Below are 20,559 nucleotides of genomic sequence, written 5' to 3'. Positions count from 1 at the left end.
TATCCGAGGATTGGCAGCTAAATTTGGCTGTTATCACTGTTAAAATAGCCACATTGGAATCATTGTTTTACTTTACTGAACTAAAGTATTTTTAAAGAGGTGCTGAGATAATAAGTGTGGATTAAATTTAGTGAGCAGATAAACTATGGAAACATTTTTGCTCTGAAAAGAGTTTTTATTTAGGTCTTTTTCCATGCAAGATAGAAAATTCTAGAAGTTGATATTTTATTTTCTTGTCTACAAAGAAATACCTACTCATTGTCTTTCTCGCCAAAATATGCCCTAGTTCTTGCGTTGCTATCCTCAGTGATTTTCTGTAAGCATGTTGCTCATGTTGCTTATGCATACACTTAAATCAAGAAATGCAAAGATCTTGCAGGCAAGAGGAAGTGTGATGATGTTTTACAGGATATACTCAAATATTACATTAAAAATTACATAGAAAATTAAGGATAACATTTTGAAGAAGGAGAATTTCAGAACATTTAATTGTGTTTATGAGGAACCTGTGATTGTACCAATAGGAAGTCATTCAAATAGAACAAGGGGATATGGTATGGTTTAAAGTCAGGAAGGGAGTGAGTGCATCAGGGTTGCATCCTTTCACAATACTTACTCAATCTGTATGCTGAGTAAATAATCGAAGAAGCTGGACTATATGAAGAAGAAACCAGCATCAGGTTTAGAGGAAGACTGATTAACAACCTGAAACATGCAGATGACACAATGTAACTCGCTGAAAGTGAAAAAGACTTGAAGCACCTATTGATGAAAATCAAAGACACTGCCTTTAGTATGGAAAATCCTCACCAGTGGACCAAGAGGCAAAGGCATGATAAATGGAGGAAAGATTGAAGTTATCAGATATTTCATTTTACTTGAATCCACAATCAGCAATCAATGGAAGCAGTAATCAAGTAATCAGATGAGATATTGCATTGGGCAAATCTTCTGCAAAAGATGTCTTGAAAGTATTAAAGAGCAAAGATGTCAGTTTGAAGACTAAAGTCTGCCTGACCCAAGCCATGGTATTTCAATAGCCTCAGATGCATGTGGAACCTGGACAGTGAATACTGAAGACCAAAGAAAAATTGACACATTTGAATTGTGGTGTTGACAAAGAATATTGAAAATACCATGGACTGCCTGAATTAAAAACATATCTGTATTGGAAGAAATATAGCCAGAATACTCCTTAGAAGCAAGAATGGACAGACTTCATGTCACAAGTTTTGATCATATTGTCAGAAAGGACCAGTCCCTGAACAAAGATATCATATTTGATAAAATAGAGGATCAGTGAAAAAGGGGAAGACCCTTAAGGAGACAGATTGACTTAGTGGCTTCAGCAGTGGCCTCAAGCATAGCAAAGACTGTGAAGATGGCACCAAGATTAAATATCACCAAGATATTTAATGCAACCTACTCTCGGAAGGAAGGTTGGGCAATCTTACTTCCATAGTGATACTGCCTCGGAAACCCAAGGAGGGGTTGCTATGAGTCGGGGCCGACTCGACGGCAAATAACAACAACAACTCTAGACCCCAAAGACTTGAGTGAGTAATTGCTAAGACATCTTTCTTTGGTCATCACAGCCACATACAAACAATAAAAAAACACAAGTGAGTTCTTTATTACTTTAAGCCCAATTTTAAGATGTTAAAATGTTAATCAGAATGTTAATACCATGTCTAGGTCCTTTATAGTATCAAGGAAATAGATTTAGAAGTTGTTTGCAGCTGTGGTTTTATATTTCTTTTTTTTCTTTTTGTAATGCACTTGAAACCCTATTGTGACTATTTAAATTGTAATTTTACATTGTGCTTTAAAGTATTTTTAACTTGTCTTTTATAAGACAAGTTATAATTACTATTACTTAATAACCAGTTTATTAGTGTGATTCTACATCTTGTCATAACCTATTAACTTTAGATGCTGGTGCTCTGTCTTGACTTCTAAAGGTTTAAACATTTATGACAAGTACTTTGATAGTTGAAATAATTTGGTCCATAAACTTCATCAGTCAGCAATTTAGTTCTTCCCAAAGTTTCTCATCAGGCACACCTTAGTCTTCAAAGTGACATCTTTGCTCTTAAACAATGCCAAGAGATCTTTTGCAGCAGATTTGCACAATGCAATGTCAATTGATTTCTTGACTGCTGCTTCCAGGGAAGTTGATTGTGGATTCAAGTAAAACGAAATCCTTGAAAACTTTCATTTTTTCTCCATTGATCATGATGTTGCTTTTGGGTCATTGTGAGGACTTTTGTTTTCTTTATGTTGAGATGTATTCTATACTAAAGGCTGTAATCTTTGATCTTCAACTGCTTCAAGTCCTTTTCTCATTCATCAAGCAAGGTTGTGTCATCTGCATATAGTAGGTTGTTAATGAGTCTTCCTCCAATCCTAATGCCACATTCCTCTTAATATAGTCCAGCTTCTTGGGTTATTTGCTTAGTATGTAGATTGAATAAGTGAGGTAAAAGTATACCACCCTGATGCACATCTTTCCTCATTTAAAACCATGCATCTTTTGTTCTGTTCAAACATCTGCCTCTTGGTCTATGTATAGATTCCTTCTGAGTGCAAGTAAGAGTTGTAGAATTCCCATTCTTCACAATGTTATCCATAATTTGTTATGATCCACACAGTTGAATACTTTTATATTGTCAATAAACCCAGGTAAACATCTTTCTGGTATTGTTTGCTCTCAGCAAGATCCATCTGACATGAGCAGTTATATCCCTCATTCCCTCCTTCTTCTGAATCCAGCTTGTATTTCTGGAAGTTCTCTGTCAATATAAAGCTGCAATCATTTTTGAATTATCTTCAGTGAAACTTTAATTGTGTGTTATATTATTGATATTGTTCCTCAGAAGGAAGATGGGGTAATCTACTTCCGTAGTGATACTGCCTTGGAAACCCAAGGAGGGGTCATTATGAATCGAGTCCAACTCCATGGCACGTAACAACAACAACATTGTAAAATGTAAAGAAAGGTTTATATATGGAAGGAAATTTTCTTTGTTGGTTACCAGGGATGGGATGGGAGGGGAGAGGAGGAAAAATTGGTAGGTAGGTGAAAACAAAACAAAACAAACAAACAAACAGAACTTCTATTCAACTCTTTTACTTCATTATTTCTTCCATTCACTTTAGTTGATTCCTGTTCAAGAGTAAGTGTACATTATTTATTAAAAACATTCCCACCCTCTTCTAAAAAAAAATAGTACTAGCATTGCTATTGCTCTCTGTATTAGAAGGACCCTACTAGCTTGTTTAGAAATTATTTTCTTCTAAAGATGAAGACTCTGCAGTGTTATTTAAAAAGGGTCAGTTAAGCTGTGGTTGTATGGCTTCTAATGCCTAAACACATTTTGCATAAAGATGTGAGTTTAATGATAGAAATTATCCAAATAGTCACATCTTCAAATGCAAATAATTTTTTTAAAGAATTCTTTCTTCTACCTTATCCTACCTTGGATTATTTGAATATGTTTACTTTGTATTTATAATTGCTTACCTTAATCCCTTTTCTTCAGCATTTTGTTCACCTGTAGTCCTATATTATCATAAGTTTGTCATCAGTAATACAGCTTTAGTGTTAACTTTGGAATTTCAGGATGTTCCCCTACTGTTAATATTTAAACAATTATACATATAAATATATAGCTAGTCCCCAATTTATGACAAGCTCTCTTAGAATGACTACATCTAAAGTCAGTTTTGATCTAAGTTGTCTAAGTTGAATATCTCATTTTTTCTTCATTATTTTGCCTTCTATTATTAGTATGTTTTAAAAATTTGATCTTTATTTGTCTTTAGGGGTTAGAAATATTACATATAAAATTACAGATATATATTAACATTGTATGTAGTACATATTACTAAGATGTACCAAATAATAAAAAAGGAAGGAAGGAAGGAAAAGAGAGAGAGAGAGAGAGAGAGAGAGGGAGAGAGAGAGAGAGAAAGAAAGAAAGAAAGAAAGAAAGAAAGAAAGACGGACATTTATAAGTGTGATTCATCATAATTCAAATAATTCATTGGTCTGGGACTCTCTGTAATCAACCAACAAACCAACCAACCGTTTGCCATTGCATCAGTTCCTATTCACAGTGACCTCATGTGTTTCAGAGGAGAACTGTGCTTTGTGGGGTTTTCATGGCTGTGGTCTTTTAGAAGCAGATTTCTAGGCTTTTCTTCTGAAGTGCGACTGGGTAGATTCAAACCTCCAACATTTTGGTTAGTAGCTGAGTGCTTAACCATTGTGCCACCCAGGAACATATATATACACATAAACATATACATTCATATATATATATATATAGTGTAAGTGGCAGTGAGTTTGTTTTTTTTTTTTTTGGTTTGTTTTTTGGCATGAGTAATGTGCATCAGAATTTTGAAAAGTAGTCATTTGACTTGCAAGATAAATTAAGAAATATTGTTACATTCTTGGAAGTTACAACAATGTTGATTTGGACTTCATATTTCTGATGAACAGTGATAGTGTTGACACGCTTCTTTGATTTTATTGCAGTCAGGGTGCAGAAGTACTTTTTATGGCAGGAAAAGTGATACAGTGCTGCCTGCTTCTGAGTGCTCTGCAGGACTTCCAAGAAAATATTTACAAAGTAGAGTTTTTTAAATTTTACTCAAGGCATGGTCAGAGGATCAGAATTGTCTTAAAATAATCTTGTGTCATAACCATAAGACTGTCATAGCTACAATAAGACAGAAATTACTGATGATAAGATAAGTTAAATTTCCATCTTCATTGCATCTCTTCTTCTGTGGCTGGGAAGGAGAGAGATCATGAGGCTTGGAAAGGAAGTATTTTCATCAGTATTGATGACAATGAGTGTCCCAAACCCCAGTCTCTGTAAGACTTCCTTTGCCAGCAGAAGCAGTTTCTCTTTTCTTGACTGATGAAACAGGTTCTGCTTTGTCTGGAAACCAGAAAAGACAACCCCTGAGATGGGACTGTACCTGAGATGGTTATTCTGCAAAAGGAAGGCCTACTCTTTTTATGCCCAACCTTTTCAATCTTATGTTGTTTCCAAACATGTAACTAGAGTCCATTTCCATAAACCCCAGGGAGACAAGTATAGAGTCTGACTTGAGTGAAGAATGCTAACGTAAAAAGATTTACAAGACTTTGACAATGTATACAACCGAAAAACCAAGAGTAAAAGCGTGGGAATTGATACTGATGGTCCTAGAGCAGGGAGGAAACAACATGATTTTAGATGAGGTCACTCATTAGGTGAAAGCTCACACCTAATTTCCTCACTAATCATGGACTGAAGGGACTTTCCATGGAGCAGCCCTCATCCAATGATTGGTAAGTTTAGAGACACAAAGGCCCTCTTATCTTCATTCAGGACAACTCTGAAGGTGTATCCTATCTCTAGAGACCCCAGGGGATTGGCTGATATACTTTTGTGTCTTTCAGTTCAGTTTCTCCCACTGATCAACTCTATTTCTATCACTCCCTCACAAATGTTATTCCTGAAAACGTAGTACTAACAATCTCCTGCATAGAAATCCTATGTCTCAGTTTGTGTCCAGAAGAAGTCGACCTAGGACAGTAGGTGCCAGAAGTGATCCATAGACGCAACTCTAAAAAGGGATGGATATTCAGGCTAGATCCCCTCCCATTGTCTGGCAGTGAGAACCCCATCATTACTCATAGGTAGAGTATGGATAAAATCAGTTTCCCTTGAGTCAATTCTGATGCATGGCAGTCCTATATATGTCAGCATAGAACTGTGGTCCTTAGGATGTTAAATTGTTTACTTTTGAGAAGTAGATCACCAGGCCTTTCTTCTGTGGTGACTCTGGGCGGACTTGAACTTTTTTGGTAAAACAGTTGAGTGTGTTAACCATTTTCATTATCACCCAGTGACTCTAGCATATGAATAACCCTGACATACTATATTGTTGTTGTTGTTATGTGCTGTCGAGTCGTACCCGACTCATAGCGACCTCTCCTTGGGTTTCTGAGGCAGTAGCACTATGGAAGTAGATTGCCCCATCTTCCTTCTGAGGAGTGGCTGGTGGGTTTGAACCGCCAGCCTTTTCATTAGTGGTCAAGGGCCTTAGGCACTATGCTACCGGAACTCCTCCTGACATACTATAGTATTGTAAAAAAAGTTTCATTAGTGATGAATTGTGGTGGATTTTGGTGAAGAGAATGCACTGGTAGATACAATATCTCAGGATACTGAGAGGTTCTGAAAGAAATATAAAGGCTATGGAATCCAATAGCTATTATAGGAGACCATTGATGCACTGGAAAGAGACAAAGGAAAGCTAAGGGTAATTAATTGCCAATTTAAAGTGAACTTTTTTAAAATCAGAAGGTGTCTTTTGAAGCATGTAAAGAAATTCACCTTCTGTTAATGAAGGCAGAAAAAACTAAGAATCAGGTTTAGCAAATATTACTCTATTAACAGATTATAGGTAGACAAGCAAGATGATCGGGTATATGTTGGTGGTGAATACTATGAGTAGGTATACTCATGATCATATATAGGTTTGGTAGATGATATTTCTATATATATACTTGCAGGTGTTGTAAAAATGTCCGTATATATAGTAGAGTTAACAAGTGGCAAGTCATGAAAACTTCTTAGCCATAACCAAACACCTTGAAGGAATGAGCTGCTGGGCCTGTGGGCTCAAGACCATTTTCATGGATAACATCAAGGTCAATTGGCATAATATAGTCCACAAAGATATTGTTCTACATCCCACTTTGGTGATGAGTGACTGTTGTTAGTTGTTGTTGTTAAGTACCATCAAGTTGTCTCTGATTCATAGAGACCCTTTGCATAGCAGAACAAAACACTGCCCGGTCCTTTGCCAGCTCCATGATCTCTGCTATACCTGAGTCCATGGTTGTAGCCACTGTGTCAATCCATCTCGTTGAGGGCCTTCCCCTCCTTCATCGACTCTCCATCTTACCAAGCATGATATCGTTCTACACAGAATGGTCCTTTCTGAAAACAGAAGGGACCATTATTATTATGATATACATAATCAAATGTGTTTGCACAGTCAATAAAGTAGGTGAGAGGAAGTCTGGTCATTCTTGCTTCCAAGGAGCATTCCAGCTGCACTTCTTCCAGGAGAGATCTGTTAGTTCTTTTAGCATTCCATGATATTTTCAGCATTCTTCACCAGCACCACAACTCAAAAGCATTGGCTCTTCTTCAGTCTTCCTTATTCATTGTCCAGCTCTCACATGCATATGAGGTGACTGAAAATACCTTGGCTTGTGTCAAGTACACCTTAGTCCTCAAGGAGACATCTTTGCTCTTCAGCACTTTAAAGAGGTCTTTGCAGCAGACTTGCCCAGTGTTATATGATGCCTGATGTCTTGACTGCTGCTTCCATTGGTGTTGATTGTAGAACCAAGTCATATGAAGTCTTTAACAACATCAATCTTTTCTCCATTTATCGTGATGCTGCTTATAGGTCCAGTTGTGAAGATTTATGTTTTCTATATATTGAGGTGTAATCCATACTGCAGACTGTAGTCTTTAATCTTCATCAATAAGTGCTTCAAGTCATCCTCACTTTCAGCAAGCAAAGTTGTGTCATCAGGGTATTGTCTGCTGTTAATGATTCTTCTCCAATCCTGATGTCATGTTCTTTTTCATATAGTCCAGCTTCTCAGATCATTTGCTCAGCATATAGATTTAATAAGTATGGTGAATGGATACAACCTTGACTCAGTCCCTTCTTGATTTTTAAACCATGCAGTATCCCCTTGTTCTGTTTGAATAACATCCTCCTGGCCTACGCACAGGTTCCTCATGAGTACAATTAAGTGTTCTGGAATTCCCATTCTTCTCAATGCTATCCATAATTTATTATGATATGCACAATCAAATATTTTTGCATAGTCAATAAAACACAAGTAAGTATCTTTCTGGTATTCTTTGCTTTCAGCCAAGATCCATCGGATATCAGCAATGATAATTTCGTTCCATCTCCTCTTCTGAGTTCAGCTTGCATTTCTGGAAGTTCTCTGTCAATATACTGCTGCAATCGGTTTTGAATTATCTTCAGTAAGATTTTACTTGCATGGGATATTAATGATATTGTTTTATATTACCCACATTTTGTGGGATCACTTTTGTGGGAATGAGTACAAACATGGATATTTTCCAGTCAGTTGGTCAGGTAGCTGACTTCCAAATCTCTTGACAAAGCCAAGTGAGTGCCTCCACTGCAGCATCCATTTGTTGCAACATCTCAATGGGTATTCAGTCAATTCCTGAAGTCTTGTTCTTTGCCACTCCCTTGAATGTACCTTTGACTTCTTCCTTTGATACCATTGGTTTCTGATCATACGCCACCTCCTGAAATGGATGAACATTGACTGATTCTTTTTGGTACAGTGACTCTGTGTATTTCTTCCATCTTCTTTTGCTGCTTCTTGCATCACTCAATATTTTTCCCACAGAATCTCTCAAAATTGCAACTCAAGGCTTAAATTTTTTCTTCAGTTCTTTCAGCTTGAGAAATGCTGAGCATGTTCTTCCCTTTTGGTTTTCTAACTCCAGGTCTTGGCACATTTCATTATAGTAATTGGCTTTGACTTCTCAAGCTGCTCTTTGAAATCTTCTGTTCATCTCTTTTATCTTGTCATTTCTTCCATTTGCTTTAGTTACTCTCCATTCAAGGGAAAGTTTCAGAGTCTCTTCTGACATCCATTTTGGTCTTTTCTTCCTTTCCTGTCTTTTAATGACCTTTTGATTTCTTCATAGATCATGTTCTTGATGTCATCCCACAATTCCTCTGGTTTTTGGTCATTGATGTTCAATGAATCAAATCTATTTTTAGATGGTCTCTAAATTCAGGAGGGATATATTCTGGGTCTTGTAGACTTGTTTTAATTATCTTCTACTTCAACTTGAACTTGCATATGAGTTGTTGATGGTCAGTTCCACAATCAGCTCCTGGCCTTGTTTTGGCTGAAGTTATTGAGATTTTCCATCACCTCTTGCCACAGATATAGTCAATCTGATTCTTGTGTACTCCATCTGGCAAAGTTCATGTGTATAGCTGTCATTTGTATTGTTGAAAAAAAGTATTTGTAAATAATAAGTTGTTAGTTCTATCATGTGGTCTCCAGTATTATTTCTATCACCAAGGCCATATTTTCCAAGTACCAGTGATTCTTCTTTGTTTCCCACTTTTGCATTCCAATCATCAGTGATAATCAGAACACCTTGATTGCATGTTTGTTCAACTTAAGACTCCAGAAGTTGGTAAAAATCTTCAATTTCCTCATCTTTGGCTTTGGTGTTTGGTGCATAAATTTGAATAATTATAGTATTAATTGGTCTTCCTTGTAGGCATATGGATATTATCTTATCACTTACAGCATTGTACTTCAGGATATATCTTGAAACATTCTTTGTGATGCTGAATACCACTCAATTCCTCTTCAATTTGTCATTCCTGGCATAGTAGATCATATGTTTGTCTGACTGAAAATGACCCAAACCAGTCCATTTCACATCACTAATGCCTAGGATATCAATCTTTATGCATTCTATTTCATTTTTGACACCTTCCAATTTTCCTAGATTCATACTTCATACATTTCATGTTCTGATTATAAGTGGATGTTTGCAGCTGTTTCTCTTCAATTTCAGACATGCTGCATCAGCAAATGGAGGTCCCAAAAGTTTTACTTTATCCATATCACTAAGGTTGGTTCTAGTGCGATGAGGCAGCTCTTTCCCAGTCATATTCTGAGTGCCTTCTGAGCTAAGGGGCTCATCTTCCAGCACTGTATCAGACAATGTTTCAAGGCTATTCATAAATTTGTCTAGTAATATATCAGACAGTATTTTTCTGCTATTCATAAGGTTTTCCCTGGCCAATACTTTGAGAAGTGGATGCCCTCTTCTTTCTTCTGAGTCTGTCTCAGTCTGGAAGCTTCACTGAAACCTGTCTACATGTGCAACCCTGCTGGTGTTTGAAACACTGGTGGCACAGCCTCCAGCCTCACAGCTGCATGTAAGCCTCCACAGTACGACAAACTGACAGACAAGTTCATCTCCTTTAGCTGTCCTAAACCTCTCTGCTTTCCCCTTACTTGGATCCAGTCACCATTGGTCCTGGATTCCAGCTTCCAGCTTCCTGCCTTGGGTGTGGGTTTCTCCCTCTCCCTCCTCTTACCTGGATTCCACTACTGCCGGCTCTGGCTTTCTGGCTTCCTGCCTTAGATGTGGGCTTTCTCCCTCTCCCTCTCCTTACCTGGATCCAGCTACCATCAGCCCTGGCTTTCTGGCTTCCTGCCTTGGGTGTGGGCCCTCTCTCTCTCCCTCCCCTTACCTGGATCCAGCTGCCATTGGCCCAGGCTTTCCAGCTTTCTGTCTTGGGTCTTAAAAGCATGTAAATAGCCATCTAAGGTGCAACTATTGGTGTCTCCTCATCCAGAGCAAAGAGAAATGAAGCAACTCAAAGACACAGGAAACGATTAGTCCAAGGAACTAGAGGACTATATGAACTTCAGCCTCCATGACTCTAAGAACAGAACAACTAGTTGGTGCCTGCCTACCACAACCAATCACTATGAAAAGGGAGCACATTAGGAGACCTTGGATAGAATGGAAGAATAATGTGGAACAAAAGTAAAAATAATTTAAAAGTACCAAGCTTACTGATATAATAGGCACCAGAGGAACCCCCAAGACTATAGTCCTTTGTCACCCTTTGAGCCTGGAACTGAACTCACTTTTGTGGCTCAACTTTCAGCCAAACAATAGAAAGATCTAGGAGGTAAACAGTAACATCGGGAACATACTCCTTAGAACAATCAATCATGAGAGATTCAAAGGTCATCATTTGCCCAGGAACAAAGCTTAGATGGCAAAAATGGATAGGAAAAAAGGATAAAGGGAAATGGTAAACCACAGGGAAGAAATAGGAAGAATGCTGCTTCATTGTGGGGATTGCAATCAATGTCATAAAACAAAATACATATGAACTGTTGAGTGAAAAACCTATTGTGTATAAAATTTCATCCAAATCACACACAAAAAAAGGTTTTTATGAAATCAGGTTTAAGATTTAATTAGAACCATAGCAAAGCTCTGGGGAAGGAATGTTGAATTTTCAACCCTAGCAAGTGTGTATATCAAGGTCTGCATTGTCTTAGGAAAAACAATGGGACCCTGAGGTTTGACTTTGATACAATGAAGAACCTCAGATTTCATAACTCTCTTGTTGTTGTTGTTGTTATGTGCCCTCAAGTCAGACCTGACTCATAGCGACCCCTCCTTGGGTTCCCGAGAGAGTATCACTAAGGAAGTAGATTGCCCCATCTTCCTTCTGAGGAGTGGCTGGTGGATTTGAACTGCCAGCCTTCTGGTTAGCAGTCAAGTGCCGTAGCCACTATGCTGCCAGAGCTCCCTCTTAACTCTCTAAGACCACAGAAATGACCCATTCTTGTCTGTAAGGGGTTATTGTTTTGCCCTTTTTAAAACGCAGAAGCCTTTGTATTTCAGGATTACTAACATCCACTTAGGTTCTATCCCCTTCCTCTGCTCTTAGAAAACATATCAATTACTGGATTTGAATCACAATATTACCTGACCAGGAAAGTGCTGGGTCTTATAGAGAATAAAACACACTGTACCTTGAAGAAGGTGAAGGATTAAATAAACATGTATCAACAGGAGTGAGGAAACAATATATTAGACTGAATTCTGAAGGTGTGGATTCAAGGAGAATAAAATATAAACTGAGATAAAAGAGAGTTTTGTTTTGTTTTGTTTTTTAATGTGGCAACACCCTCTTGTGATGCAGGATTTAACATTATAAAAAAGGTCTTGGGAGATGGTGCCAATACTCTATGAAGTTAGCTCTTACAAGTTTGGAAAAAGTAAAGGATCACATTAAATGAAATAGGAATATTAGAACTGCTGATCACATGGTGGAAAAGGACAGAAACAAAAGGCTTGAAGAGGGCGTTATATAGTAAATACACTACCTAACGTGAGAAAATACAGCAGTTTGGATGGTCCAGAGGCAACTCTAAGTATGAAAAATATAAGTATGATTGATTCTTTTCATGTTCCTATTTAACTCACCTGTTCAGCTTGTGAAGGAGCTCTGGTGGCATAGCTCTTAAGGCATTTGACTGCTAACCAGAAGGTTGGCAGTTCAAACCTACAAGACACTCTGTGGAAGGAAGACTGGGCAATCTACTTCCATAAATATTTACTGCCTCGCAAACCCAAAAGGGGTTATTATGAGTTGGAATGGACGCGATGGCAGTGAATTGTTTTTTTGTTTTTTATTTAGCTTGAGAAGCTCACAGAAGATTCTTGTGCAATAATATTGCATTATTATTGTAAGCTCAGTAAAATAAGTGACTGCATATGCAACTCATATTGCAAATGTACTTTCTTCATTGGAATAAAGCAACAGAATGTTAGAACCTGATAAGTAGGTATGAAGTTATGAAATTCCCCTTTCCTCACTTCTTTAAAACTGAGTTTACCAAAAGCAGTTTGTTTTCACTTGACAAAGACTTCAACATAGTTTTACCACTTTACATCAGAGCTACATCAAATAATCTGAGTATATGTCATATTTCTGAAAACAGAATATCAGAAAGATGTTTACCTGTGTGTTTTATTTACTATGCAAAGACATTGGGCTATGTGGTTCATAACAAATTATAGACAACATTGAGAAAAATGGGTGTTCCAGAACACAATCGTGCTCATGAATAACCTGTACGTAGATCAAGAGTCAGTTCTTTGAACAGAACAAGGTCATATTGCAAGGTTTAAAATCAGGAACACTGTGCTTCAGGGTTGTATACTTTGACTATACTTATACATTCTGTATGCTGAGCAAATAATCCAAGAATCTGGACTATATGAAAAAAAAAATGACATCAGGATTAAAGGATGACTCATTCAGAACCTGCAATATGCAGATGACAATCTTACTTACTGAAAGCAAAGAGGACTTGAAGGACTTACTGATGAAGATCAAAGACTACAGACTTTAGTGTGGATTACACCTCAACATCAAGAAAACAAAAATCTTCACAGCTGGACCAATTAGTACCATCACGGTAAATGGAGAAAAATTGAAATTGTGTGATTATTGTTCACCCTTTACTATATACTTAGTTTCTTACTAAGGTTTAGATATCCATTACACTCCAGTTCACCATGATGCCAACAATGTCCTAGGTAAATATCCTGTGATCTGGTGAGGTGATCAGTGTCCCTATGGACTGAGATACGACACGTTATTTTTGTTATTAGGTGTTGTAGAGTTGGTTGGGATTCATACCAACACCATATATAGCAAAATAAAACACTGTCTGGTCCATCATTCCAATAATCATTGCTATATTTCAGTTCATTATCATAGCCATTGTGTCAACCCATCTTGTTGAGTTCCTCTTTTTTAACTGACATTCTACATTATCATAGCCTTCTCAAGTTGAAAAAACTGAAGAAAAAATTCAAGACTTGAGTTGCAACATTGAAAGATTCTATGGCCAAAATATTGAATGATGCAGAAAACATCAAAAGAAGATAGAAGGAATACACAGAGTCACTGTACCAAAATATAATTTTTTAATGTTCACCCATTTTAGGAGGTGACATATGATCAAGAACCAATGGTATTGAAGGAAGAAGTCGAAGCTGCACTGAAGGAATGGTGAAAAACAAGGCTCCAGGAATTGACTGAATACCCATTGAGATATCTGAACAGATGCCCCACTGGAGACATTTGCCTATCCCAAGAAATTTGGAAGATAGCTACCTGGTCAACTGACTGGAAGAGATCTATATTTGTACCCATTCCAAAGAAAGGTGATCTCACAGAATGTGGACATTATAGAACAATATAATTAATATCACATGCAAGTAAAATCTTACTGAAGACAATTAAAGAACTGTTGTAGCAGTACATTGACAGAAAGCTTCCAGAAATGCAAGCTGGATACAAAAGAGAACATGGAATGAGGGATGTCATTGCTGGTATCTGATGGATCTTGGCTGAAAGCAAGGAATACCAGAAAGATGTTCACTTGTGTTTTATTGACAATGCCAAAGCATTTGACTGTGTGGACCATAGAAAAATTATGGATAATATTGACAAGAATAAGTATTCCAGAACACATGGAATTTAACAATTATAAGAACACTTAATTGTGCTCATGAACAACCTGTACATGGGTAAGGAGGCTATCATTTGAATAGAGCAATGGGATACTGTATCATTTTAAACAAGAAAGAGAGTGTATCAGGGTTGTACCCTTTCACCATACTTATTCAATCTGTATACTGTGTAAATGATCTGAGGAGCTGGACTGTATGAAGAAGAGTGTGGCATCAAGATTTGAGGAAGACTCATTAACAACCTGAAATATGCAGATGACATAGTCTTGCTTGCTGAAAGTGAGGATGGCTTGAGGCACTTAATAATGAAGATTAAAGACTACAGTCTGTAGTATGGATTACACCTCAAGATAAAGAAAACAAAAATCCTCACAACAGGACCAAGAAGCAACATTTTGATAAATGGAGAAAATATTGAAGTTATCAAAGATTTCATATTACTTGATTCCACAATCAACACCTTTATTTTAAGGCCAGATCCCAGAGCAATGGGTGTGTGGATCGAGAGTGCTGGGCTTGGCTTCAGGACCGGCTTTATTTCAAAGCCAGGCCCTGGAAAGGTGGACACACAGCTTGATGCTGCTTAGCTTGGCTTTGGGGCCAGCTTTATTTTAAGGCCAGGCCCTGGATAGGTGGCACAGAGCAGTTAGTAACAAGGAGCTCTGGTGGCATAGTGTATAAGGCATTTGTCTGCTAACCAGAAGGCTGGCAGTTCAAACCCACAAGCCATTCCTCAGAAGGAAGTTTGGGCAATCTACTTCCGTAGTGATATTGCTTCAGTAACCCAAGGAGGGGTCTCTATGAGTCAGATCCGACTTGATGGCAGTGAGTTTTTTTTTTTTTTTTTTTTCTTTTTTTTAAAGAGGAAAAATTGTCTGTCAGTTTGTCGTCCTGTGGTGGCTTATGTGCTACTGTTAAGCTGGAGGCTATGCCACTGGTGTTGCAAAATGCCTACAGGGCTACCCATGGTGGATAGGTTTCAGCAGAGTTTCCAAAGTAAGACAGACTCAGAAGAAGGAAAAAGCCATCCACTTTGCAAACAATTGGACAGTGAAAACCTTATGAATAGCAGTGAAACACTGTCTGATATATTGCTGGAAAACTTTATGAATAGCCCTGAAGCATTGTCCAATATAGTGCCAGAAGAAGAGACCATCAAGTCAGAACGCACTCAAAATATGACTGGGGAAGGACTGATTCCTCAGGGTAGAGATGACCTTAATGATATGGATGGAATAAAGTTTTCAGGACCTCCATTGGCTGATGTAGCACAACTCAAAATGAGGAGAAACAAAGACAAACATCCATAAATACTTGGAACATGGACTGTACAAAGCATGAATCTAGGAAAATTGGAACTTGTCAAAAATGAACTGGAACACATAAAGATCAATATCCTAGGCATTAGTGAGCTGAAATGGACTGGTTTTGGCCATTTTGAATCAGACAGCCATATGATCTACTATGGTGGAATGACAAAGAGGAATCGTGTGGCATTCATTGTCACAAAGATTGTTTCAAGGTCTGTCCTGAAGTACAATGCTGTCAGTGATAGGATAATATCCAAACGCCTCCAAGGAACACAATTTAATCCTAGTATTATTCAAATCTATGCACCAACCACCAAAGCAAAAGAAGAAGAAATCAAAGATTTCTACCAACTTCTACAGTCTGAAATTAACTGAACCTGCAATCAAGATATGTTGATTATCACTGGTGACTGGAATGCAAAAGTTGGAAACAAAGAAGAGTTACCAGTAGTTCAAAAATATGGTCTTGGTGATAACAATAATGCTGGAGATTGCGTGATAGAATTTTTCAAGACCAATCACTTACTAGTCATTGCAAATACCTTTTTTCCAACAACATAAATGATGGCTATACACATGGACTTCACTGGATGGTATACACAGGGATCAGATTGACTACATCTGTGGCAAGAGTTGGTGAAGTTCAATATCTTCAACCAAAACAAGGCCAGGAGCTGATTGTGGAACAGACTATCAACTGCTCATAGGCAAGGTCAACTTGAACTTGAAGATAATTAAAACAAATCCACGACAGCCAAAATATGACCTTGATTATATCCCTCCTGAATTTAGAGACCATCTAAAGAATAGATTTTATGCATTGAACACCAATGACCAAAAATCAGAGGAATTGTGGGATGATACCAAGAATATCATCCAAGCAAGAGGTCATTAAAAAGACAAGAAAGGAAGAAAAGACCAAAATGGATGTCAGAAGAGACTCTGAAACTTGCCCTAGAGGGAGAGTACCTAAAGCAAATGGAAAAAAAAAAAAAAAAAATGACAAGATAAAAGAGCTGAACAGAAGATTTCAAAGAGCTGCTTGAGAAGACAGTCAATTACTATAATGAAATGTACAAAGATCTGGAGTTAGAGAACCAAAAGGGAAGAACATGATCAACATTTCCCAAGCTGAAAGAACTGAAGAAAAAATATAGGCCTTGAATTGCAATATTGAAAGATTCTATGGGCAAAATATTGAATGATTCAGCAAGCATCAAAAAAAGATGAAAGGAATAGACAGTCACTGTACCAAAAAGAATTAGTTGATGTTCATCCATTTCTGGAGGTGGTATATTATCAAGAACAAAGGAAGAAGTTGAAGCTGCAATTATGAAACTGGCAAAGAACAAGGCTCCAGGAATTGATGGAATACCCACTGAGATGTTTCAACCAATGGATGCCATGCTAAGGCACTCACTTGGCTATGCCAAGAGATTTGGGAGACAGCTACCTGACCAGCTGACTGGAAGAGATCAATATTTGCATCTATCCCAAAGAAAGGTGATCCCACATAATGTGGAAATTATTGAACAATATCATTATTATCACATGCAAGTAAAATCTTACTGAAGACAATTCAAAAGTGGTTGCAGCAACAGTGTACTGACAGACAGCTTATAGAAATGCAGGCTGGATACAAAGGAGGATGTGGAATGAAGGATATCATAGCTGATATTAGATGGATCTTGGCTGAAAGCCAAGAATACAAGAAAGATGTTTACTTGTGTTTTGTTGACTATGCAAAAGCATCTGATTGTGTGGATCATAACAAATTATGACTAACACTGAGAAGAATGAGAATTCCAAAACACTTAATTGTATTCATGAGGAACCTGTACATAGACAATGAGGCTGTCATTTGAACAGAAAAAGGGGATACTGTATGGTTTAATATCAAGAAGGGAGTGTGTCAGGGTTTTATCGTTTCACCGTACTTATTCAATCTGTATGCTGAGCAAATAATGAGATGCTGGATTATATAAAGAATGTGGCATCAGTATTGGAAGAAGATTCATTAAGAACCTGTGATACACAGATCACACAACTTTACTTGCTAAAAGTGAGGATGACTTGAAGCACTTGCTGAGGAAGAGTAAAGACTACACTCTGCATTATGGATTACATCTCAATATAAAGAAAACAAATATTCTCACAACTGGTCTAATAAACAGCTTCATGATGGATGGAGAAAAGATTGAAGTTGTCAAGGACTTCATATTACTTGGTTCTACAATCAACACCAATGGAAGCAGCACACAAGACATCAGACAACAGATTGTGTTGGGCAAATATGCTGCAAAAGACCTCTTTTAAGTGTTGAAGAACAAAGATATCTCCTTGAAGACTAAGGTGTGTCTAACACAAGCCATGGTCTTTTCAATCACCTCTTATTCATGTAAGAGCTGGACAATGAAGAAGAAGGAAGACTGAAGAAGAGTTGATGCTTTTGAGCTGTGGTGTTGGAGAAGAATGCTAAGAGTACCACAGACTGCAAAAAGGACTAGTAGATCTGTCCTGGAGGAAGTGCAGCTGGAATGCTCCTTAGAAGCAAAAATGGCCAGACTTCGTCTCACCTACTTTGGTCATGTTGTCAGAAGGAATCATTCCCTGGAGAAGGATATCATGCTTGGTAAAGTGAAGGATCAGCAAAAAAAAGGGAAACGTCCTCAATGAGATGGATTGACACAGTGACTGCAATGATGGGCTCGGTTATAGCAAGGATCATGAAGCTGGTACAGGACCAGTCAGTGCTTCATTGTGTTGTACATAGGGTCGCTATGAGTCGGAGATGACTTGATGGTACCTGACAACAACAATACAATCCACACTAATGGAAGCAGCATTCATGAAATCAGATGATGCATTGCACTAGGCAAATCTGCCACAAAAATTCTCTTTAAAGTACTGAGGAGCAAAGTTGTGTCTTTGAAGACTAAAGTGCACCTAACCTAAGCCATGGTGTTTTCAATCACCTCGTATAGATGTGAAAACTGGGCAATGAATAAGGAAGACTGAAGAAGAGTTGGTGCTTTTGAGTTGTGGTGTTGTCAAAGAACACTGGAAGTACCATGGACTGCCAGAACTAATGTATCTGTCCTGGAAGATGTGTAGTTGGAATGCTCCTTGGAAGAGAGAATAGCCAGACATTGTCTTTGAGCCTGGCACACAGCAGGCAATGTTTCGTTTTGCTGTACATAGGGTCACTATGAGTTAGAGCTGACTGGATGGCACCTAACAACAACAACATCATTCAATGTTTTGCCCATAGAATCTTTCAATATTTCAACATGAGGCTTGAATTTTTTTTTCAGTTCTTTCAGCTTGAGAAATGCTGAGAGTGATCTTCCTTTTTGGTTTTCTAAGTCCAGGTCTTTGCACATTTCGTTATAGTAATTGACTTTGTCTTGAACTGATTTTTGAAATCTTCTGTTCTGCTTTCTTGTCTTGTCATTTCTCCCAATCACTCTAGCTACTGTCTTTTCAAGAGCAAGTTTCAGAGTCTCCTCTGACATACACACAACGTATAGTTGCTGTGTGTCGTGGAATTGATTCCTACTTACAGTTACCTTATAGAACAAAGTAGAAATGACTCATAGGGTTTCTTAGGCTACAGTCTTTACAGGAACAAATTTTTGGTCTTTCCTTGTACAGAGAGGCTGGTGGGTTCAAACTACCAACCTTTTGACAACCAGCCATGTGTTTAACAATTGTTCCAGCTGGCCCTATTAATATATGTATACCAAAACCAAAAAATTAAACCAGACCTAATCAGATAATGAAGAGAGAGAAATCAGACAAATCAGATAATGGGGCAGGGGGGGGGGATTTAGTAGGAACTCAATAAATGCTTATTAAATTAAAATAGATTTGATTGGATTTTTAAGCAAAATCCAAACAAAATTTGTGCTACATTATATAAATTCCTTCCAAGGTGGATATCATTTGCAGCCAATAACTGTATTAGCACATACTGAGCTGTACCTTGAGTGTATGGTAAATCTTTTTTTTTTTTTTTTTCCTTTTTCTACATGTATAAACTTGAGAAGAAGGAGCTCTGGTGGTGTAGTGGTTAAGGCTGCTAACCAAAAGGTCATTGATTTGAAACCACCAGCTGCTCCACGAGAGAAAGATGAGGCAATCTGCTTCTGTAAAGATTTACAGCTTTGGGAATCTAATGGGGGTCACTATGAGTTGGAGTCAACTGGATGGCAGTGAGTTTCGTTTAGTTTTTACACCCGAGAAGAGAGTAAAATAGGGAGTAGTCTATGAGTTCCACCATGGTCCTGATTTCTGCATTATCTCTGCTTTCTAAAGGAAAGTGTTTTCCTCACCATCCCCCTCAACAAGGTGTAAAAGCATCCCATCCTCTGTTCTGGATACATCAAATAAGGGGTGAAGGAAAAATATTGGCTTACAAACCATGGTAGATGTTGATGGACAAATAGTGGGCTGAAGGCTGGTGATTGGTCGTCCTCATGGAGTATCAATTCTGCACTGACTCAGTGCCCAGACCAGTCACTGGTGCTGGTGGGAGCTACCTGATGGGTCTTTCTTGTTCTATCTATTCTCCTATCTGCACGCAGTCCTCCTTTCTCTCCTCTCTCACACCGCATCATTTTTCTAGCAGAAAATCTCTCTGTGAAAGCATGTATCTGAATCTCTCAGTCTCCTGTAACATCAGAGGGCCGTTAAAGAGTTGAATATATTAGCTTATTTTTTTCAGCCCCTGCATCAGTGACTTGTGTCTGCTCTTGAACACTTGTGAGAGAGAGGAGGCTCAGTATTTGGGATGAAAGACAAACTGATATTTCAATATATTATTGTACCATGATGACATGTCATGAATCTTTATACTGTGTATTGTGTGTGAGGAATAGAAAAAAGTTTGAGAATTGCTGAGATATACCTTGACTACACCAATGGAGCTGGTTTGCTTATAAGATTTATGGCACACACAACACATGACTGGGATAAATTCCATGTATTCCCATTCCAAAACTCATTTGTTTAGCAAGTTCGAGATCACTCACTGACTTGGAAATTTTCTTATGATCCTGATCTCTTCC

This window comes from Orycteropus afer, unplaced genomic scaffold, assembly GCF_000298275.1.
Source record: "Orycteropus afer afer isolate SDZICR_OR568_19922 unplaced genomic scaffold, OryAfe1.0 scaffold00276, whole genome shotgun sequence".
Lineage (NCBI taxonomy): Eukaryota > Metazoa > Chordata > Mammalia > Tubulidentata > Orycteropodidae > Orycteropus > Orycteropus afer.
The sequence above is the reverse complement of the archived record's forward strand: the minus strand, read 5'-3'. Positions refer to the sequence as shown.